This window comes from Oryzias latipes, chromosome 11, assembly GCF_002234675.1.
Source record: "Oryzias latipes chromosome 11, ASM223467v1".
Classification (NCBI taxonomy): Eukaryota; Metazoa; Chordata; class Actinopteri; order Beloniformes; family Adrianichthyidae; genus Oryzias; species Oryzias latipes.
The window spans coordinates 1533899-1556852 of NC_019869.2; the positions used below are offsets into that span (position 1 = coordinate 1533899).

Below are 22954 nucleotides of genomic sequence, written 5' to 3' on the forward strand. Positions count from 1 at the left end.
TTTCAAAGCTAAGATCTGCATCTAAAATCACACCAGGACGTGATGCTGTAGTATCGCGAGACCCAGCGAGACGAGTGTGGTGAGTCGACTTGGCGGCGCGTAAGCATTTGAACAAACATTTTCGATCTTGTTTCATTTTTCCGCCATATTAAAATATTTCCGGCAAACTAACATAACCTGTTAAGAGATTAAGCTTCTGTCAGCCTGGAGGACCTGGAGAAATTCATCGACGAGTGCTACAATACCTGCGTCATGGTGAAACCCAAAACCGCCACCAACACCCCCTCCTCCAAGCGTGGACGGCCTGAGGACTCTCCCGGGGCTGCGTCCTCTCCAAGCAGCGGCGTGAGCGATATCCTGGACTCGATTGACAAAAAGCTCTCCAGCTTTGATTGCCGCCTCAATTTGCTGTAGATCCTCCATAGAGAATTTCAAGGTCTGCGGGAGTCTCTGGAATTCAGCCAGCAGCAGGTGCGGGAGCTCGCAGAGGAGAATCAGGCCCTCAGAGAGACCGTCAAGACTCTGGGCAACGACACCGCTCGTCTCTCCGAGGAGAACCGATCAATCAAGGAAACCCTCTTGGATCTTCAGTCAAGGAGCATGAGGGACAATCTAGTGATCTCCGGGGTTCCAGAGGAGGCAGGAGAAGACCCCGAGGCCACAGTGAGGTCCTTTTTGGAAGACCTTCTGAAGCTCCCCAAGGAGGAAGTCCAGAAGATCTCCTTTCACAGGGTTCACCGGCTCGGAGGAAAAAGGCCGGACAATCAGCGTCCCCGCCCTATTGTTGCTAAATTTGAACATTATAAACAAAAGGAGCAGGTAAAAAGCAGAGGGCGAGAGCTGAAAGGCACACATTACAGTGTTAATGATCAGTTTCCAGGCGAGATCCTCCGCCGGTGGAAAATCCTCTTCCCGCTGAGGAGGAAGCACCTGTCTGCTGGAGCCCGTGCGGTGGTTGCCGTTGATAAACTTTTTGTGAACCGCAAGCTGTTCCGGGACCCAGAGGTAACACCCTGGCTGTGCTGAAGGCTTTCAGAGGTGCACTGACATCTGCGCCGCCCAGAAGAAACCCGCAAACTTATTTAACTGAATAGGAAATAATCGGATCATCAATAATCCACACCTCTCAGGAAAAGTGTTTTTTCTTTCTCTCACATTCATGTTTCTGTTGTTGTTTCGTTGTTTTTGTTTTTGTTCTGTTTTCCTCTCTCTTTTCTCTTGTCCCCCCCCCCCTTCCCATCTCCTCCTATGTGAAACAGGTAAAGTCAACGCAACCGCGGTGAGTATTTATTTATGCACGGAACGGGCACACGCGCATACTAGCACGCGCATAAGAGAATGCACACGCGATCCCGCACACACACGTTGATAAACTGCAAAAACCTCACTTAGGCTCACACAGGACGCACGCAACATGCAGCTGACAGTCAAGACATGTTCACCCCAACGCACAGCGCTTGTCAGTGTAGCAGGTACGCACAGCGTGCACGCGCACACGGACGGGCACAGGCACTATTTAGCCTTGCACTCTCCCGGTTAGAACAGCTATGAACAGTCTTAACATCGTTAGCTGGAATGTGCGTGGACTTGGTTCTGGACCAAAGAGATTGAAAGTGTTAAATCACCTGGATGATCTTAAAGCAGATATAGCTCTGCTGCAGGAGACCCATTTATCTTTATCAGCTGGTCATCTCCTGTGCTGTTCCCAGTATCCAGCTATGTATTCTGCCAGTTTCAACTCCAAACAAAGAGGGGTTTCAGTTTTGATTAATAAAAATGTTACATTTACTCATAAGGATACAGTTACTGACCCAGAAGGCAGATTTGTAATCATTAATATATCCATTCAGAATAAGGACTTTTGCATAGCAAGCATATATGGCCCGAATGTTGACGACTCTTCCTTCTTTCACAGATTTTTCACCTCACTCTCAGCTCACTCTGACTCCACAATCATTATAGGAGGAGACTTCAACCTTGTTTTGGACCCTGAACTTGACAGACTCAGCACAGCAGCAAATCAGCGTACATCGCAGTCTGCAAGTATTCTAAAGCAGTACATGAATGATTTGGGTCTCTGCGACGCGTGGCGCTCATGTCATCCAAGCACTAAGGGGTTCACCTTTTTCTCTCCAGTTCATCATTCACACTCTCGTTTAAATTATTTATTAGTCAGTAACTCCCTTTTGAAAGAAATTAAAAGTTCCAACATTCATCCAATTATTATCAGTGACCATGCACCAGTTTCTGTTACTATTTCAAGGGAAGTACCCAGAACCTCGGGTTCAACCTGGAGGTTTAATACGTCTCTGTTAAAAGACCATTTGCAAGGAAGGTGGGACCTAGGACCATCTGTCCCCTGCCTCTTCCCTGGTGGGGGGTACGGGCCCCTTTGCAACGGCGGCCGTGTCCCCGGGGTGCCGGCTTCCTGGATCCGGCGGTGCTCTCTCTGCGCGGTGGGGGGGTTCACATTACATCTGAGCCGGGAGTGTTCGTGTCCCTGGGGGGTGGGTTCTGGTCCTTGCTCCTGAGCGCTGGGCCCCGCCAAATTTCCAACTGTGGCTGAGCCTGGTCGGGCCATATTTACAACACCCCTTGTGGGCCCTCTTTTTTCCCCGGGGTTCCCCCCTCTTGGGCGGGGGAGGCGGGCCCCTGCCTCGCTCCTCCCTGGACCAACCGTGGGCCGGGCGGATGGCTGCCTGGAGTGCGGAGCGGGTCTCCCTTGGGGGGTCCTGGCTCGTACCTGGGGTTGGGGCAGGGGGATGCCCCGAACTCCTGGGTGGTGGTGGGGTGCTCGTCTGGGGCTGTGGGCGTCCTTCTCCGGTGGGGCCCTGCGTTGGGTTCTCCCGGCGCGGCGGCTGCTCTCCTGGTTGGGCTGGGGCGGTGCTCTCTCTCCCTCCGTGCCTCCCTGCTCTCTGGCTCTGGAGGCCTTGCAGCGGTCGTGCTGGCCCTGGCCTGGGTGGCGGGCTTGGTCGCCCGGGCGGCGGTTGTTCCCTGCCGGTTCCCGTGTGGCGTTGGGGGGATTCCGGCTGCCGCTGCTGCTGCGGTAAACCAGTAAACTTGTTGCTTTATGCTGCTTCATGGTCTTATCCCCCCTTCCCCTCCTATTATCAGCCCCTACCCCCCCTCTCTCTATCGTCCCTCTCTCTTCTTCCCCTCTTTCCTTTTCCGTCCGGTCCAACACCAAAGATTTTCAGACATGATTGAAATTAATAAAGTTTGTCCTCAATTACAAAAGGGGTTTATCCAGACATACCTTTGGTTTGTCTGAAGATTAATAACCCCTCTTGTTAAAGTAAAATCTGTCCAACACAAGAGGCCCTCAGCTCTCATCTGTCTGCCCAGCTGTTGGACAGGACAAGTTTTAAAAAATAAATAAATAAATAAATAAAATCACACCGAGGTTCCTTACTGTGTCACGTGTAGTCATAGAGTGGGTTGACAGATAAAATTGGACCCTATCTCTCTCAGCTTCAGAACCGATAATCAAGACTTCAGTCTTGTCCTGATTGAGCTGCAAAAAGTTCTCTCCCATCCACATTTTAATGTCTAAAATACAGTCTAAAAGGCTATCCAGGGGTCCAGTGTCATTAGGAGACACAGCTACATATAGTTGAGTGTCATCAGCATAACTATGAAAGCTAATGCCGTGTCTCCTGATGACATCACCAAGTGGAAGCATGTAAAGATTAAAAAGTGTGGGACCCAGGATGGAGCCTTGAGGCACCCCACAAGTCAGTTTGTGCCTTTCAGATGAGAAATCATTTAAATTAATAATAAAATCTCTGTTTGTGAGGTAGGATTCAAACCAACTAAAAGCTGTCCCAGTAATTCCAACCATGTCATGAAGTCTGTTTAAAAGGATAGAGTGGTCAACTGTGTCAAAGGCTGCACTCAGGTCCAGTAAGACTAGTACAGATATTTTCTTCATGTCAGCATTGGACCTGAGATCATTTAAGACCCTGACAAATGCCATCTCTGTTGAGTGATGAGATCTAAAACCAGACTGAAACTTTTCTAAAATGTTATTTTCATTAATAAAATCATTCAGTTGAGTAAAAACAAGCTTTTCTAAAATTTTACTTAAAAATGACAGGTTGGATACCGGCCGGTAGTTATTTGGATCGGACATATCTAAACCACTCTTCTTCAGAATGGGTCTCACTAAAGCAGTTTTTAGGGTTGCAGGGAAGACTCCAGTCTGAAGAGAGCAGTTCAAAATGTTTAGTAATTCCTCCTCAAATGATGTGAAAACTGACTTAAAAAGTGAGGTGGGGATAGGATCAAGAGAACACGTTTTTGGTTTCATTTGGGACATCACTTCTCTGAGTGCTGCAGCGTCAATCAAGACAAAACCGTCGAGTGTTTTCTCACTGATAGGAGGACGTACGGTTGAAAGGTTAACGGGGGGTTGTTGATCCCTCCCATGTAAGATAGATGATCTAATGCCATCTATCTTAGCGGTGAAGTGGACTGCAAACTCCTCACAGGTTTTACTGTCAAAGGTGGATGGTGGGCCAGAGGTTGGGTTTATTATTTTATCAATTGTGGCTAAGAGGTTTTTTGGCTTTGACTGATTTTCTGCGATGAACTTTGAGAAATAGTCTTGCCTTGCCTTTTTAATGGAATTATTGTAATGCATTGTGGTATTTCTAAAAATTTGGTGATGTATGGCGAGTTTTGTTTTCCGCCAACGCCGTTCTGCCCTCCTTGCCATTCTTTTGAGTTTCCTGATATCTTCCGTTCTCCAAGGAGGTGGAGCTTTCTCCTTAACTGTTTGAAATTTTAATGGGGCAACTTTGTCCAGAATTGTGGTGAGTTTATTATTAAAGTGTTGAATCGATGAGTCCATAGTTGGATATGAAAGAGATGGTTGCTGATTTTCCAAATGTGAGATAAAGTTTGCAGCCACTTCAGGATTTAGACGGCGCCTTCTAATGGTTCTCTCAGGGAGTTTCTCAATCATGCAGTCATGCACCTTAAAAAACAGACATGAATGGTCTGAAATGCCCACATCCACAACAGAGGTCACTGTGGCCTTCAGGCCGTGAGTAATTATAAGATCCAGAGTGTGACCTCTGTTGTGGGTGGGCACATTCACATGCTGAACAAAGTCCATAACTGTTAAAATATTCCCAAAATCACGGACATACATTTCTGTAGGGTCATCAATGTGTAAGTTATAATCCCCTAGAACCATTATTTTTCTAAAATCCATGTATACCGAGGAAAGCAGATCAGAAAAATCAGAAATAAAAGATGAATTATATTTAGGAGGTCTGTACACGATCAAACACAACATGACGGGATTATTAAATACAATAGCCTGATATTCAAAAGAAGAATATTCGTTAAATATGATGTCTTTAAAACCAATACCTGCAGATAAAATTGCAGCAGTCCCACAACCCCTGCCATGTTTTCTGTCCTTATTTGTGAAATTAAAAAGGGGTGGGGTTGCCTCTGACAGAGAGATTGGTGAACCAGAATTCCAGGTCTCTGTTAAAAACAGGCCATTAAGATTGTTATCTAAAATAAAGTCATGTATAAGAAAGGATTTGTTTGAAAGTGATTGAACGTTTAATAGAGCCAAATTAAGATCGGCTGATTTATTACTGTGATTGGATTGGTGGTGACTAGATGAGTTCTGGATGTGCACTGTTTTAAGATTATTATAGTTCCTGATACGTTTCTTAGGGTAGATAGGTCGTGTGGATATCACAGAGGGTATGGTGAACGTGACATGTGGTGGTGATGGCTTGTGGGATATCTTGCTGGGGGGTCTGAAGGAGGGGACAGAGTTTTGCTGAGGCACTGCAGATATTGGTTCTGAGGGAGTTAGTAGTCAGTCCTCTTTATAACAATGTCTGGCAAGTAGGACACGCCCACTAATTGTGAGGCAGCAGTAACACACTTATGTTAATTTGGTGGCGGTGCTTTAAAAGCTTTCCTCCTCTTCGTTCGGACATGAACTTGTGCTGTGCCATACATCCAAGGCATCGGGAAGTAGAACGGGGGTTGGCAGGCAGGTAAGCAGGGTTTTGAGTTCTCTGAACCGAACAGGGAGTGGGAGCTGACAAGTAGACTCGTTCACAGCTCCCTGCACACAAGAAATCGGCCAGACTTTGGCGCATCTGCAGCGTAGCGGCGATAATCTACAAGCGTGACGTGACTCTGTTCACCTAGATCCCCCCTCCTCTCAGTGACCGGTATGTTAAACTGGCTTCCACCTGCACATACAAGTAAGGCCCCTGCAAACTATTTTTCTTTTTCTTCAGGAACGTGTTTTATTTATTTTATTTTTTTTACTTGTCCTGTCCAACAGCTGGGCAGACAGATGAGAGCTGAGGGCCTCTTGTGTTGGACATATTTTACTTTAACAAGGGGGGTTATTAATCTTCAGACAAACCAAAGGTATGTCTGAATAAACCCCTTTTGTAATTGAGGCCAAACTTTATTAATTTCAACCATGTTTGAAAATCTTTGGTGTTGGACAGAAAAGGAAAGAAGGGAAGAAAAAGGGAGGGATGTTAGAGGGGGGGGGGGGGGTTAGAGGGTGATAATAGGAGGGGGGGGGGATTAGACCATGAAGCAGCATAGAGCAGCAAGTTTACTGGTTGTTTATCATTACGGTAAGGTTCAAATGTAGTACAAAAAGGGCGGAACCTGTCCACACACACACTCAAATGTTATCAACACACCTGCAAGCTGCAAAAATGTCCACATGTCGAAATGTACACAAAACAGATAGTGTTCACACGCATACTTATGCCCTAAAACCAACTAGTGTGAAATATTTCAGTCATTCAATCATGCAAACTTTTAGTGCAGAGGTGAGCCAACACCTGTGCTCAGGTGAGTGTTTATGTTTTTCTAAAATGGACGGTGGAATGTGAAAAGAAAGAAGAAGAGTGCCCAGCCATCCCCACACCAAGACCCCCGCCGCATCAGCAGGGGCAGCCACAGGGCAGCAGGCAGGGAACAACCGCCCCCTGGGCGACCCAGCCCGCCACACAGGCCAGGACCAGCAGGACCGCCGCGAGGCCCCCAGAGCCAGAGAGCAGGGAGGCACGGAGGGAAAGGGAGCGCCGCCCCAGCCCAACCAGGAGGGCAGCCCCCCGCCGCGCCGGGAGAGCCCAACGCAGGGCCCCATCCGAGAAGGGTGCCCACAGCCCCAGACGAGCAGCCCCCCCCCCCCCCCCCCCCAGCTGGTAGACTGTCCCCCGGTGGTCAAACAGCTGTCCCCCCCCCCCAGCATAGGGGCCAGGTCCACCCAGCCCAGGGGCCCCATCACCGGAGGCGCAGTCAACCCAGACCCAGCACCACCCACTCCACACAGAGAGAGAGGATCCAGAAAGCGTCGCCCCCCGGAGCAAGTCCAGGCCCCCACCCCCAAACGCTGGCCCTAGAAGAGCTCTGGTCAGGCCTCGACGGGACTGAGGTAGCCAACCGGCCAGGGCAACCGCCGATTGCCTCAGCGGAGACCCCGACCCGTCAACCCCCCATGTCCCGTACCAATAGTGGGCTCCCCCTTCCCCCCAGAACGCCCCCCCACAGGACAGGGACGACAAGCCCCCACCCCAGACCCCGCAGCCGAAACGGATGACCTCCAGAGCGACCAGGGGCCCCAAGAGCGTTGTCCCGTCCCGTCCCAGAGCCAGGGAAGGGCCGATCCCAGCCCCAGGTGTAGATGGGCAGCCCATCCCGCGCCGCCGGCCCACCCCCAAGCAGGGCCCCCCGCCAACCCCCCCCAGCACAGGCAAAGGGACCACCCCCCCAAGCCAAGCCAGACCACCACCCCACCCCCCCCACCACGCACCCCCACACCCAAGCCCAGAGGACCACGCAACGCTCCAGCCCGCCCCACCCAGGCACCGGACCCTACCCCCCGACCAACGGAGCCCCCATCACCCTCCGCCAGGCACCGGAGGCCCCGAACCACAGCAGATTGGCAAGGAGCAGCGACGACCAGGCCCCCCCACCCCCTAAGTCATGGAGTTAGCTATGGGAGACCAGAGAGACTGAATTATTTCAAAGTTACTTGAACTTTGGGCTGACATTTTTTCCAAGCTGATATGATCAAGCAGCAGATTTCTGTGTTGACTTATATTTATATTTTTCTTGTTTTTCCAATTTATTAAAATAGTTTTTTTAGCAATAGAAAGAGTTATGAAAATGATAGATACTAATCCTCCTTCTATATCGATGGCACTCATGTCACCAAGCACACAAAGTGACGGTGAAGCCGTGATTGAAACCTTAAGCCAGACTGATAAATCAGTCACATGGCACATACCTGCTGCCAGAGAGCCTGGACAGGCGTGCAGAACCACAGTGCATGCATGTAGCTGTCGAGTAGATTACTGTCACCGTGCTCGCAAATGTCTGAGTTGCTGAGACCCATCTTAAACATCCTCTGTCCAGTGTAGTAAATTCTGTGAAGAGTTTTGAAATGGACGACCCTGGGAGTATTTCGGGGCAGGTAATCTCATGCAGGCTATTACTAGGCCACTCCCCTAGGGCGGTTCGAAATCTAACTCACCTGTCCAGCGTCCTATTTAAAGTCCAGGTGTGTATACTGTTCATCCTCTTACTGCAGCACTGCGCTCTTCGCTATTCTCCATGCTGTCGGTGCTTCTCCTGGTGTTCATTGGCGTCGGTATGTCTTCCCCGCCTTGCGATTCCGACGGCGATCGCCCCCCCTTTTCTGATGGGGAGGCTTCCTTCGTTCCTGCGACTGCTCCCCCCGTCTCCATATCTCCGGGCGGCTCCGCTGCGGCTTCGCGTCCTCTGCGACGTAGCTCCCGCATTTCAGCCAAGCGTCTCCAGGACTGGCCTGTCCACCGCATCCTGGGGGCTCTGTATGACGCGGGCGTCCCGGCGCCTCCGGGCATGTCTCATAGTAATCTGTTTCAGTTTTTTCTGGCCCAGGTCGATCTCGCCTCGGGCGACCGGGAGGCCGGCGACGCTTGCTCGAGGGGCAAGGGGAAGGCTCCTTCCCGGAAGCGTTCTGCTCCAGCTGCGGCTCCTGACGTCCATGTGTTTCCGGGTCCTTCCGGCATTGTTTCTCCGCCTTCGGCTGGGGCTTCTGTCGTTTCCTCCCTCCTGGACATCAAAGCTTCCCTGGACGCCATGAACTCCAGAATCTCCGTGGTGGAGCGTGCCATCCTGCCTTCTGCCTCGGATTTCTCCGTGCCGGGCACTTCGGCGCTCGTGCCCGCGGCTCTGCGCGAGAGCGCTCTGCTCGACCCCGCCGCTGGCGGCGCCGCTCATCTGCGGACTCTGGGAACCGCCGCTCCAGCTCCTGCTCTGGGTTCCAGGTTCCTCGCCCCGGCTGCTGCCATCCCCGACGCCCTTAGGGCGTGCATTTTGAGAGGTAATGATGTCAACTTGGTGAAAATTCTGCTGTGCGGCTCCTCGACATCTGATCACCGCTTCGTCGATTGTGGGAATTTTTCTGTGGTCCTGAAGGACAGCGATCCTCGTCCGGACAAGAGTCTCACTCTGGCCGAATTCGTCGTGGCTTTTGGGGTTTTCCGTGACGTACTTTGCGAGGTTTACCCTCATCGACGCGAGGAATTGGACGTTTATCTGGCTATCATTGCGGATCTGGCTCTGTCATATGGCCGGCCTCTGTTCTTTGAGTACCATAAATCCTTTTCTGCTAAGGCAGCCATGTACCTTCAAAAGTTTAATCAGCGTCTGGACTGGTCTGTTGTGGATTTGACGCTCATCAGCCGACATTTTACTGGACATCGGACTTTCACCTGCAGCGTTTGTGGATCGTTTTCTCACTCTGCTTCGCTCTGTCCAAAGACTGCTCTGCGTGCTCTGTCAACTCATCCTGCTCACCAGTCTGGTTCTGCCCCTCAGTTTCTCCCTCGGGGACAGGTACCTTTTCGGCCCCAAGTTAAGCCTCCCATCTGTCACAATTTCAATGAAGGTGTTTGCGTGTATCCTAATTGTAGGTTTATGCATGTCTGTAGCTGGTGTGCGGACAGCCACCCCCGGTCTGTGTGCCCTCGGAGAGTCCGATCCAAACCCTCTGGGAAATAAACGTCGGACATCCGTCTACTCCCGTGAATGTGTCAGCTTTGTCTGCGGCTGGCATCGCACCATGACACTTGCTTTGTCAACTTTCTGATTACTGGATTGGTTCAGGGTTTTCTGGCTGGTTTAAGTTTTCTCCCTACTGTTTCTTATGTTTGTGGGAACCTGCTGTCTGCCCGTGCGGAACCTGGGGTTGTGGATGCGCTCCTGGCCAAGGAAGTTGATAAGGGCTATATGATTGGGCCTTTCTCCAGGGCCCCGTTTCCCGTTTTTCGGGTCAGCCCCTTAGGGGTGGCCACCCGGAAATATTCCGGAAAGAAACGTCTTATTATTGACCTCTCCTCTCCTCGTAATTCTTTGGTTCCGAGTATTAACAGTTTGATCCCTCGCGAGCCCTTTTCTCTTTTTTACGCGTCTGTCGATGATGCCATCTCCATGTTGATTTCTGCCGGTCGCGGTGCATGGTTAGGGAAGGCCGACATTTCGGATGCATTTAAGATCATTCCTTTGCATCCGTCGCAGTGGCACCTTTTTGGCGTGAGATGGCGCTCTAAATATTATTTCTCTGTACGTTTGCCATTCGGTTGTCGTAGTAGTCCTCATATTTTCAATTCTTTGTCGGAGGCCTTATGCTGGATTTTGTACAATTCTCACAAGCTCCCCTTCGTTTTGCATCTTTTGGACGATTTTTTGGTGGTCGATTTCCCGTCCTCTCCCCCCCGTCGCTGCATTTCTGCTGTTACATCACTGTTCTCCCGACTGGGCGTCCCGCTCTCCTCGGAGAAGACGTGTGGTCCTTCCACACGCTTGGAATTTTTGGGTGTTGTTCTCGATAGTTCTCTGATGCAGGCTTCTCTGTCCTCTGATAAGCTTGATCGTATCCGGGCTGCCACGTCGACTTTTCTGTCCGGGGGACGCGTGACCAAGCGTGATATGTTGTCTCTCTTGGGCCACCTGAATTTTGCCATGCGCATTATTCCTCACGGCCGTTCTTTTGTATCTCGTCTGCTCGATCTCGCTAACTCGGTCCCTAACCTCCACGATCCTGTCATCGTGGACGCCGGTTCCCTTTCCGATTTGCGTTTCTGGTCCCTTCTCTTGGGTGCATGGAATGGTGTTTCTTTCTTTTATAACGTGCAGTTCGAGTCTTCGGACTCTCTCCATTTCTTTACGGACGCTGCGCCTTCCGTCGGTTTTGGGGGTATATTTAATAACGAGTGGTTTGCTGATGTTTGGCCAATGAAAATTCAGGCAGCCGAAGCCAAATCCACAGCTTTGTTCGAATTGTATCCTATCGTAATAGCAAGCTCGCTGTGGGGAGATCAATGGTCAAGGAAGCGCATAAGGGTGTTTTGTGATAATGCAGCCATTGTAGAAATCATCAACAAAGGTCGCTCTCGATGCACGATGATAAATAGTCTCATGCGGCGGTTGACATGGTTTAGTGTCTTGAACAATTTTATTCTGCGAGCTACTTTTATTCCTGGCCATTTAAATACAGTTGCTGATGCTCTCTCTCGTTTTAAATTTCAGGAGTTCAGAACTCTATGTCCGCAAGCCGATCACCACAGCCTCCCTTGCCCATCGTTCCAACAGATGGTTCTCGATTGAGTTTCTCTCCACTGAATGAACTGCTATTGTCTGCCGCCGGATACATGCGATTTGGTCTGGCCAAACGTACTATTAAATCCTATGACTCATCCTGGAAATCCTATTGCTCTTTCTGCGCCAGTATTCATGCTCAACCTTTGCCAGTAAAAATTCCTCTAGTCTGTGCCTTTGTTGTACATTTATTTGAGAATCGCCGGTATCAAGTTCAGAGCATCAAATCCTGCCTGGCTGCCATCCAGTTTTACGTGAGATGTTGGACCTCTTCACCTATAAATCTTCTCGAACACCCCTCCATTCGCCTTCTCCTCAACGGCCTTTTAAAGGCGCGTCCTTCAGGGGATGATAACAGGTTGCCTCTTACTTTACCTTTGGTGCATAGCCTAGTGTTAAAATTACGAGCTGGTTTCTTCTCTCCCTATGTTGATTCTTTATTAGAAACTGTAATTCTAATGGCTTTCTATGGGTTTTTAAGGTGTGGCGAATACACGTCTAGAACGCTATCCTTTAACCCACAAACAGATCTCACCTATTCTGATTTATCATTCACTGAGCACTTTTATGTCATTAACCTTAAGCATTCCAAAACTGATAAATTCGGTAAAGGTGTTCAAATATTCATAGCCAAGACTGATACTGCTTTTTGTCCTTTTTTATCCATGCAACGTTTCCTGAGCCTTCGACCCACTACTCCCTGGTCATCACCTCTGTTTTTGGTGGATGGCGTAAAACCTCTGTCTAGAAGTTGGATGGCTTCGAAGTTCCATACGCTCTGTTCCTCCTGCGGTCTCCCGGCAGAACAATACACCCTGCACTCCCTGAGAATTGGTGCTGCAACGACTGCTGCTCTTCAGGTTCCTACTGCTACACTGAAAGCGATGGGGCGGTGGTCCTCCTCGGCATTCCAGAAATATATTAGATTCAAGCCTAAAGACATTCTAGCAGCTCAAAGAAAAATAAGTCATGCTGTATGTTGAAATGTCAAGCCAGGTGGAAGCCTAAAATATCCAGCAATCAAATACAGTGTTGGTTCATTTGCTACCGTGTCTCAAGCGTTTAATTTAAGATCGGCTCTGGTTCTCTCTCTTTCTTCTCGCTAGTTCCTAGTGGTTGCCTCTAAGAGAGCGGCCCGGCAGTCTTCGGTGTCAGTAACTTGTAGTAAATCCACTAGATAGTATGTTCCCTTCGTGACGCCGTACTCGAACGGGAGCGGCCCTACGGCCAAAGGTGCCGGGTCACACATAGCAGAATCAATAAATAGTATGTTCCTTTCGTGGCGCTGTACTCGAATAGGAGCGGCTCAACGGTCTAATGTGCCGGGTCACACATAGCAGACACAGTAAATAGTATGTTCCCTTCGTGGCGCTGTACTCGGACGGGAGCGGCCCTACGGTCAATGGCGCCGGGTCACACATAGCAGACACAGTAAATAGTATGTTCCCTTCGTGGCGCTGTACTCGAACGGGAACGGCCCAACGGTCAAAGGTGCCGGGTCACACATAGCAGTCTTACTTGTAAATCGGATTACACACTAATATATATATATAAATTAAATTGAAATTCCTTTAAACCTCAATTGGTGTTGGGGGTAGTTTACCCTAAAGCTTATATACCTTAAGATATTTACTTCATGGAATCGCACGGAGTTTATGCCAAAGGAAGTTGAAATGCCTAAGGAACGTGAAATGCAGTACGGAATGGCAAATTCAAAGAATGTGAAATGCTAATTGTCAAGGAATGAGAGATGCCGATATGGAATGTAAAATGCTACGTTAAGGAACGGGATATGCTAAAATTGGAATGTGAAATGCAACTTATGGATTGAGAAATGCAATCTAAGAATGTAATCAACTAAAAGATGGGAAATAAACATTGTACTGCATGAGTTGTCTGACTGAAATGGACGACCCTGGGAGTATTTCGGGGCAGGCAATCTCATACAGGCTATTACTAGGCCACTCCCCTAGGGCGGTTCGAAATCTAACTCACCTGTCCAGCGTCCTATTTAAAGTCCAGGTGTGTATACTGTTCATCCTCTTACTGCAGCACTGCGCTCTTCGCCCCACCTTCCTCCCCGGCTTCCACCTGTTAGCTCCGTTAGGGGGTAGTTTACCCTAAAGCTTATATACCTTAAGATATTTACTTCATGGAATCGCACGGAGTTTATGCCAAAGGAAGTTGAAATGCCTAAGGAACGTGAAATGCAGTACGGAATGGCAAATTCAAAGAATGTGAAATGCTAACGTCAAGGAATGAGAAATGCCGATATGGAATGTAAAATGCTACGTTAAGGAACGGGATATGCTAAAATTGGAATGTGAAATGCAACTTATGGATTGAGAAATGCAATCTAAGAATGTAATCAACTAAAAGATGGGAAATAAACATTGTACTGCATGAGTTGTCTGACTGAAATGGATTAGCTGCAGATTTAGACATTTTGTCAGTTTAAAGGCGTTTAGACAAAGTTCTGACCAGAAGCTTCCATCTGTGCTGATGCTCAAATCCGCATCCCATTTTGTTGTTGGAAGGGAAATATTGTTATCTAAATTACATAAAAGTTTGTATATTTTGGAGAGAGTTCTATTCATTGAGAAATTGGTAACTACATCTGGTAGCTTTAAATCGTTGTCTCTGTATTTAAACTTTTTAGTAATACTTGATTTAAGTTGCTGATATTCCAAGAAGTTATTTATTCCATGTTTGTCTTGAAGTTCCTGGGGAGTTATGAATCTTCTATCAATAATTACGTGCTCTAGTTGTTTTATGCCCCCTGCTTGCCAAGCTGGGAAGTGAATCATTTTTTTGTTAATAAGGATGTCCGGGTTGTTCCAGATGGGTGTCATTTTGCACGGTTGAATTGATGATTTTGATATTTTGAGAAATTCCCACCAGGTGGTTAAAGTGGCATTTATATTAATACTTTTGAAACAATCCTGTTTTTTAACTGTTTGGCTAATAAATGGTAGATCTGACAGGTTGATCTTTCCACATAACGCCTGTTCCAAGTCTAACCATGAGTTGGTTTCTGGATTATTTTTTAACCATTTTAAGATGTATTGTAATCTATTTGCAAGAAAGTAATTGTGGAAATTAGGTAATTCTAATCCTCCACAGCTTTTTGCATTTTTTAAAGTTTTTTGACTAATTCTTGCAGGTTTATTGTTCCATAAAAAGCTTGATATCGATGAATCTAATGTTTTGAACCATTTTAGTGGCGGTTGTGTTGGAATCATTGAGAATAGATAATTAACTTTGGGTAAGATTTTCATTTTAACCGTGGCTACCTTGCCCATAAGGGACAGAGGCAGGTTGGTCCAGCGTGTTAGATCGTCCTGTATGCTTTTCAGTAATGGGGTGTAGTTTAGCTGCACCAGTTCTGATAGTTTGGGGGAAAAGTAGATACCCAGATATTTGATATTTCCTGTTTTAACTGGAATTGTGAGTCTTTGTTCCGCATTCCTATTGAGTGGTAATAAAACAGACTTATTCCAGTTAATGGAATAGTCTGATATAGAGGAGAATTCATTTATGATCATTGCTGTTTCATTTACAGAATGTAAATTCTTTAAAAACAGTAATATGTCATCTGCATAAAGACTAATTTTATGATGGCTGTGTTTGGTTTTTATTCCTATAATGCTCTCATTCTGTCCTATTGCTGCAGCTAGAGGCTCAATAAATATAGCAAAAAGAGAAGGAGAGAGTGGGCAACTGTGAAGAATAGTTAGAAACTGCCTTTAACTTTTATTACTCTAATGGTTTAAACTTAATTCACTGAGCATGTATTGTCATCTCAAAATTATATTACATTTGAAGACAGCACAGCCAAACTGTTGTTTTCACAGTTTATTCTCATCCTCCCTTTTTTCTGTGCATGTGTTTTCTGCTGAGCAGGCCTCAGACTTATCTTCACTTTAGCCTTGGAGCTTCTCTCCAGCAGTAACCTGTGGGCGTGATTTTCACACGAGGTCCATCGGACGATCTTCTGAATATGCAAATGCAGGGTTTTTATACCAAAGCCATCCCTGAGCTCGTGGGTTCGGACTTTGAATGCACCATGTTCATGTCTGTCCCCTTCGTGTTTGTGCGAAGTAAAACCTCCACAAAAGCTAAGTTTTGTCTCTGAGTCATTATTCATTATTTTTGTGTGTAAGAAACTGATGGGGTAACGAACTAATACAATACAGTCCTTTCTAGAGAATCCAGTTTCTTCACAGCAACCCTGTCTGGTTCCTCTTCCAAGAAAAAACCTGTTGGAAGTCTGTTTATTAGTTCTAACTGATGCATTGGGGTTGTGATATAATATTTTTTATCCATTTGATGAATGATTCTCCAAGCCAAACTTATGGAGGGCAGCAATAAGGAACTTCCAATTTACTCTGTCAAAGGCTTTTTCAGCATCCAGTGATAGTACCGTCATTTCCTGGTTTTCAATGGTGGCAAAGTCTATTATATTAACTAGTCTACGGACATTATCATCCGAGTGTCTGCCTTTGATGAATCCAGTTTGGTCGAAGTGAATTATGTGAGGAGTGATTTTTTCTATTCTCTGTGCTAGTGCTTTTCAGATAATTTTTACATCTGCATTGATTAGAGAAATAGGGCGATAGCTTGAAGGGCTAGTGGGATCTTTGTCTGGTTTTAGGAGAAGAATTATGTTGGCTGAGTTCATGTTAGGTGGCATTGATTGGCTCTCATTAATAGATGTGACCGTTTTATAAAATGTTGGTGCCAGTTGTTCCCAGAATTCTTTATAAAACTCAGCAGGAAAGCCGTCAGGCCCTGGTGCTTTACCATTGGGCATAAGTAACAGAGCTTCATGAAGTTCAGACAACGAGAGCGGAGAGTCTAAGTTTGTGATTTGATCCTCATTTAGCCTGGGTAGGTTTACATTATTAAGAAATGAGTCAATACTTTGCTCTGACGGATTGATCTGTGATGTGTACAAGTTTTTATAAAAGTTTTCAAATGCTTTATTAATTTTGACTGGGTCGTGAGTGACATTTCCTGTTTGGTCTGTAATAGAGGTGATTGATGATTTTTCTCTATTAATTTTAAGCTGATTAGCCGGAAATTTGCCAGATTTATTCGAGTTTTCAAATCTTTCAAGTCGTAGCCTTTGTGTTTGAAATTGTGTTTGTTTATCAATGATGTCATTTTACTGCAGCTTTAAATTTTTCAGATCTCCCAGAATGTGTTCCTGTGCAGAAGCAGCATAAGCAGTCTCCAGGGTTTTGATTTTATTTTCTAGTTCTAATAAATCTGCTTTCTCTTTGCGTTTTTTGTGCGTTGAATAAGAAATGATTTTCTCTCTCGTGACTGCTTTTGCTGTTTCCCAAAGAATACTTGGTGAGATGTCTGGAGTATTGTTGAAGTCTAAGAAGGTTGCCCATTCTTTTTTAAAGGATTCAATAAATTCCTGGTCTTTTAACAGAGACGTATTAAACCTCCAGGTTGTACCTGAGGGTGTGGATATTTCCCTAGAAATATTTACAGAGACTGGTGCATGATCACTGATAATAATTGGATGAATGTTGGAACTTTTAATTTCTTTTAAAAGAGATTTACTGATTAATAAATAGTCTAAACGGGAGTGTGAGTGGTGAACTGGAGAAAAAAAGGTGAACCCCTTAGTGCTTGGATGACATGAGCGCCAAGCGTCGCAGAGACCCAGATCATTCATGTACTGCTTTAGAATACTTGCAGACCGCCATGTACGCTGGTTTGCTGCTGTGCTGAGTCTGTCAAGTTCAGGGTCCAGAATCAGATTGACGTCTCCTCCTTTAATTATTGTGGAGTCAGAGTGAATCGAATGTGAGGTGAAGAATCTGTGAAAGAAGGAAGAGTCGTCAACATTAAGGCCATAAACACTCACTATACAAAAGTCCTTATTCTGAATGGATATATTAATAATTACAAATCTACCTTCTGGGTCAGTTACTGTATCCTTATGAGTAAATGTAAAATTTTTATTAATTAAAACAGCAACCCCTCTTTGTTTGGAGTTGAAACTTGTAGAATATATGACTGGAAATCGTGAGCAGCACAGGAGGTGATGAGATGGTTTACAGAAATGTGTTTCCTGCAGTAAGGCTATATCTGCTTTAAGATCAATCAGGTGAGATAAAACTTTCAATCTCTTTGGCCCAGAGCCAAGTCCACGCACATTCCAGCTAACAATGTTAAGACTGTTCATAACTGCTCTGACCAACTGAATGTAAGGCTAAATAGAGCGTGTGCCGGTCCGTGTGCGCGTGCCCGCTGATCGATGAAGAAACACTGTGCGTTTGTGCGCGTTTCCTGACTATGTGGGCTGCATGATTTTTTAAATTTTTTTTAACATTGCACCTCCTCTGTCATGGTGTTTGTGCAGGTAAGATCACAAATATTTTATTTTTGTTTGGCTGATTTCTGCTGCTCTGTCCTTGGTTTCAGTTTTTTAATCTAAATACGCCTCCTATTTTGACACAAGCATTTCATACTTAATATTGCTGTTAATTTTGCGTAAAACAGACAAGATAAATGCTTTGTGTTCATTGCAGACACGAAACTGTGAAAGTACAAGTCTGCAGAAAGAAACAAACTGGGTTTGTCATGATAAAAATACTCTGCTGACACAGGGTTTTCATTTTTATGGTGTGAGCAGAACTGTTTTAAGGAAGCATTTATGAAAGAAATCAACCTTGGAGATAAAAACATCATTTTTGGATGCTTTATGATGACAAAGAAAGACTGTATAAAGTGGACGTTTAAAAGGGGCGTTTTTGTTTTTTACTGTAAAAATACAACTTTTACAAATAAGGAATGGAGTCCATGGCTAATTTGATCCAAAATTAATTAGAACAAATCTAAGGTTTTGGAAACAATCAAATGTTTTTGAATGGTTGTTGGATAAATAAATAAAGCTATCAGATGTTGAAAACTCTTTTCTTTTCAGTGAAACACTCCTTGAAGTTCTTCCTTACGGGCATTCCTGGAACTGCAAACTTTTCTGAATTTAGCACAGTAACTGTGGATGAATTTGAGATCAGTCACTGTGACAAGACCATGGGAACTGAAGACGAACTGGATTGCAGGAGAAGACTGACTGAAAGGAATCCCCAAAACCTCCATTATTATTCAAGGAGTCTTGAATATCAGCATTTATTTAAAGCCTACATGAATTTTTTCAAGAAAAATTCAAACCAAACTGAAGGTAAAGTTGAAAATGTACTGTTAAGAATTCTCTAAAGAGGTCTGATTCTGTGATTCTTGTTTGAAAAAGACTTTTCCTAATTCAAACGAGTTAGTGTTAAATGCGTATTAAGGTGCATCAGTACAACTCCATGGAAACAGCTACTGTCTAGTTTTGAGCTGCTAGCATCATCATGCAAACTCAAAATCCACATGACTGCAGCTCAAACCTCTTCATAGTGTTTATCTTTGGTGTTCAGGTTCTCATGTTCTCCAAGGAATAGCCGGCTGTGAGTGGGACGATGAAAGCGATGAAGTCACGGGTTTCCTTCAGTTTGGTTATGATGGAGAAGACTTAATCTCTCTGGACCTGCAGACCGAGATGTGGATTACTCCAAAATCACAAACTAGTGTGAGAACAGATTTATGGGATGCAGATAAAGAGAGAATAAAGCGCATAAAATACAGGGACATGTCAAAGTGCCGTAAATGGATTAAAGAATACATTCGCTATTGCAAGACTTTTCTGCAGAGAACAGGTAGAGTCAACAACACTAACTAGTTCATACAAATAAATGCTGAATATGGGAGACATTTTTTTCTTTATTTTCTTTGTGCAGAGCATCCTTCAGTATCTTTTCTCCAGAAGACTCCCTCCTCTCCGATCTGCTGCCAAGGCCTGTCCTGACCTTTTTGTGGTTGAAACGTCCTGCTGGTTGAACAGCAAATGTTAAGTTCCCCTTCAGAGGTGCAGACTTAACATGTGTCAAACTTCTGCTTTTTCTTGTCTGTGGACGACGAGGCGCGTTACCTGTGAAAGGAGTCTGAAAGCAGCTGTGCTCAGCATAAACCTGTAGGTGTGAAGTCATGTTCCGGTTGAAATGTCAAGGTATTGAGCTTTGTGACAGATCACAAGTGAAATGGAAGAATAAGCATAGTACACACAAAATCAATGTACAACACTTAAATGCAATAAAATATTAAAACATTAAGCATACATTTCTTCATTCCCTCTCTTGATCTCCTGAAGGGAGATCACAGAAATTCATTACGTCATCACACAATAACATCATACAATAAACCTGACAGCTGTGGTCGCAAGCCCTCACAATCTGTAACACAAAATCAATATGAATAAATGAGCATTTCAAAGGTGGTAGGTGAATACATGTGTGTGGCAGCGAAAACCTGTCAAGGCAGAACTTATGACCTTCTGTGAGAAACTTTCAGTGAAAATTCGGACAGGACAAAATTCTGGCAACGACTCCGTGCCCCTATCACTAAGGATACTGTGAAGAATAGTTAGAAACTGCCTTTAACTTTTATTACACTAATGGTTTAAACTTTATTCACTGAGCATGTATTGTCATCTCAAAATTATATTACATTTGAAGAAAGCACAGCCAAACTATTGTTCTAACAGTTTCTTCCCATACTCCCTCTTTTCTGTGCATGTGTTTTCTGCTGAGCAGGCCTCAGACTTATCTTCACTTTAGCCTTGGAGGTTCTCTCCAGCAGTAACCTGTGGGCGTGATTTTCACACGAGGTCCATCGGACGATCTTCTGAATATGCAAATGCAGGGTTTTTATACCAAAACCCATCCCTGAGCTCGTGGGTTCGGACTTTGAATGTACCATGTTCATCTGTCTGTCCCCTTCGTGTTTGTGCGAAGTAAAACCTCCACAAAAGATAAGTAACTGTCTCTGAGTCGTTATTCATTGTTTCTGTGTGTAAGAAACTGACGGGGTAACGAACTAATATAATACAGTCCTTTCTAGAAAATCCAGTTTCTTCACATTTGGTCCTTCGAGCTGGCCGGCGCGCCTTGGACATCGCTGGAACCCCTGGGGGGGGTTGTCCGAAAACCACGCGCGGTCTGAGACCACGTTCTCAGCATTGACCCATCCGACTTCAGGATCGGTGACCCTGCCCCTGGATCCAGTGGTGCCCTCGCGGGCGTCGGACCCTTATCAAATAACGAGGTTCATTGCTTGAAGTGAGTATGACACACAGAAAGTCTGTCCTCTCTTTACTTGTTAGGGTCTTATGTTGACTGTGTCTGGGTCCTTGTGTGTGCGCACCTCATCTCTCGGGGAGGGATAGAGACACGGCTGCAGTCAGGGTGCTGCGCGTGCACGTTGAACACAGGAGCGCCTGCAGCCAGACAGCTGCAGGTGCATGTGTCCTCCTTCACAGGGGGAGGAAAAAGTGTGCAGCTTACGGAAGCTGTGTTCACCTTATTCCACGCGGTGGATGATGAGGTTATATTAACGACACGCGGTGTCGTCGGAATAGTAAAGAATAAATACGCTCGCGGAGCGGCCCACGCGGTGGGTGATAAGGTTATATTAATGACACGCGGTGTCGTCGGAATATAATAAATAATATATATAATAAATACGCTCGCGGAGCGGTGTACCCACGCGGTGGGACATGAAGTTATTTTGACACGCGGTGTCATTGGTTTGACCCCTCGCGGAGGGAGAGAGAATAAACCAGCTCGCGGAGCTGTGGACGAAGTACCCACGCGGTGGGACTCAGAATAAGTTGTTTTGACACGCGGTGTCGTTGGTTCGAACCCTCGCGGAGGGTGTGTGTGAAAACAGGGAAACGGAGCTTCGGGGAAGCTGTATGTGTATGTAACGTTTTTATGTCTTTGTGCCTGTCTCTATGTCTCAATGTACTTTTCTTCGACGGACCCTGTCGTGTGTGCTCACTTTGATTAATGCCTCGTTCTAAATCAAAATAGTGACTCAGTTGACAAATAATTAGGTTTCTTTTCTGATTCTCCAAGCTTTTTCTGCTGATTAGATTCAGTGCTGGAAAATCCATAAAACGGGTTACATGGGTGGGACTCATTCGCAAAATCTAACAAAGATAGTAAGAAAGCACATTGATCAGGTCCAGAAAGCTTTTCATAAAGTTTGGAAGTATGTGGAAAGTCAGGATCAGACATTAATCAAGTATTTGGATAAATGGGTTAAAGATTATGGATTTCATAGAAAGTTAAGCAGCCTCAAAGTGCAGGACAGAGCAGAAGGAGGGGGAACAGCTTCTCAGATCAGAGTGCGCGTGCCCGAGCCTGCAGACAGGCTGATGAGAACTCGCAGAAAGGAGGGGTGATTTCTCCGTTGTAAGCAGTGAAGGAAATTATATTTTTGGTCCTCACTTTAGAAGGGTTTTTCTGTCTTATTTTATTACGTTTTCTGTTTTACCTATATCACTTGAAGTTTATTCCATAGCTTAAGTGTGTGCTTTAACTGAACTCTGTGCATCCTGACCTCACATTCCTGAGATGTGACCTATGGACTGCAGCTGCGACCCCTTCCTCTACAGAGGAGGGGGATGTTGACCTTTTAGGTGTTGTTTAACAGAAGTCAGCAGTAGTGAAGACAACATCCTCATTCAAACCATCTCTGGAACAGATTATATCTGTGAGAACCTCTCTAGATGTCCGGTGCCAAGGGAAGAACAAAAGACTGAACTTTGACCCAGAGGCTTCTTGCAGTTCCTGCCGTCAATCTGGTTTTTGATGGACATATCTGAAGGAAACCAGATGTCACTGTGGACTTGTCTCCGTGAGGGTGTGGACTAGATTCAAGAAGGACCATCGACTATTGGCGGATGGACGAAGGCGGACTATCTGTCAGCCAATCCGAGTGTTCCAGGGCGGAGATTCGACGTCATGTTTTCCACGGGAGGAGGAAGCCCAAATCTTCTTTAAAAGTCTGAGCAAAGCATAATTTTTTTTTGTCTTCTGTCTTGTGGCCTTTCATGTAAAACGCCTGTAACTTCTTGCGTTTTGTAGGCCTTCTAAAAATGAGGACCCAGATCTGTTTTAATTCTGTCTTAGAACTTTTGTTAGGGAATAAACCTTCTGTGACTTTATCCGGCGGAATCCTGGTCTTTTATCTCTCCCGACTATCAGAACACGCATGGAAAAATCTCAGAGCGAAAGATATTTTCCAACAGCAGATATAACAGCTTTCTCTGCTCTCCGAAAAAATGATAGGATGTGTTTTACTGTGTATTTTAGTGTTTAGGACATGGACATGGATAGAAAGTATCATTTCTTACAAAGCACAAAGCACACGTAGATCATTTTGTGCAGGAAAGACC

The 22954-nt window shown here is 45.7% G+C and overlaps 1 protein-coding gene and 1 long non-coding RNA gene across 2 annotated transcripts in view; one reads left to right on the plus strand and one right to left on the minus strand.

The window, feature by feature from the left end:
* The window catches only part of LOC110015840 (CD209 antigen-like protein E), a 900664-nt gene that overhangs the window by 93798 nt on the left and 783912 nt on the right, over positions 1 to 22954 (plus strand). The gene's annotated exons all lie outside the window — the stretch shown is intronic.
* On the minus strand, positions 1377 to 21845 carry LOC111948177. The gene is made up of 3 exons (XR_002874116.1): positions 21680 to 21845; positions 15766 to 15770; positions 1377 to 1387 (listed from the first exon to the last, which is right to left on the minus strand). It is a non-coding gene; the product is annotated as an uncharacterized LOC111948177 (long non-coding RNA).